Below are 1,036 nucleotides of genomic sequence, written 5' to 3'. Positions count from 1 at the left end.
ATTAAGTAAGTGTGGTGACTCCTTTATCAGTGGCAAAAGGTTAATACGAGCCTGGGAAATATATTCTACAACTGTATTATGGAAAAAAATGTAAGGCAGCATATATTCTGCGGAACTTTTATGTCAGTTGGCTTTTTTCACAAATTCACCCTTTGCCGTTGTTGATACTTAATGACCTACGAGGTTATTTTTACATTTGCATAAATAACATTCATCCCCTGAAACTCTTGATAGAGAATTACCATTATAAAAAACAGCCTTTCACTTATGCGTTTTAGAAATTCGAACATTTCTGTTCTCTTTACCAATCGATGAACAGCTGTTACAGGATTGTATGGAAAACGAATTGCTCAAACTTTCAAACGTCCAAAAACAAAAGCTATTTTCTCGAATGATAGGAACACCGAGTTAAAAGCTTCCAGGTTAATTTGAAGTAATCCTGTATGTAATCATGTCAATATAAAATATTATCGTTGTTGCTTTTAACAATCTTTTCATATACAGTTAAAGGTTAGTTGTCGAACCATTAACTTCACTTTAATAAACAATACAACTGAATACTAGGGGTAGTATGAAATTGCCTTTGTATATGTGTCGATCATTATAAAAGTGGTGTAAGTCCATATTTTAAAACACATATTTGAATCACATTTAGTCATGTCTTTCATTATAAAAGTGAAGCAACTCCAATAATTGCACTAACTTCCCATAGATGGCATTACTAGTTTACTCAGTGTATTAAAATTACTACACACTAATTTGCTAAAAGCTCATTATTTCAAAATTTAATAACAAGGACATAATTCATTTTTACAATTAACGACACATATATAACCCATACTATTATCCATCTATATTTAATTCTCGTCGCAATAATACAAAAAAAACAGCACGAACTAAATACTAAAAACGAAATACTAGAAACTAGATTTGAGTTTAATCATACTTAGGAACCATTTTATTCAGATCTTAGACATTTATAAGTAGACCAAAATTATCTTATATTAATCGAACCTTTCATTAGCTTAAGATAATT

Source organism: Hyposmocoma kahamanoa, unplaced genomic scaffold (genome assembly GCF_003589595.1).
Source record: "Hyposmocoma kahamanoa isolate Upper Pololo Valley unplaced genomic scaffold, ASM358959v1 64, whole genome shotgun sequence".
NCBI classification, from domain to species: Eukaryota; Metazoa; Arthropoda; class Insecta; order Lepidoptera; family Cosmopterigidae; genus Hyposmocoma; species Hyposmocoma kahamanoa.
The sequence above is the reverse complement of the archived record's forward strand: the minus strand, read 5'-3'. Positions refer to the sequence as shown.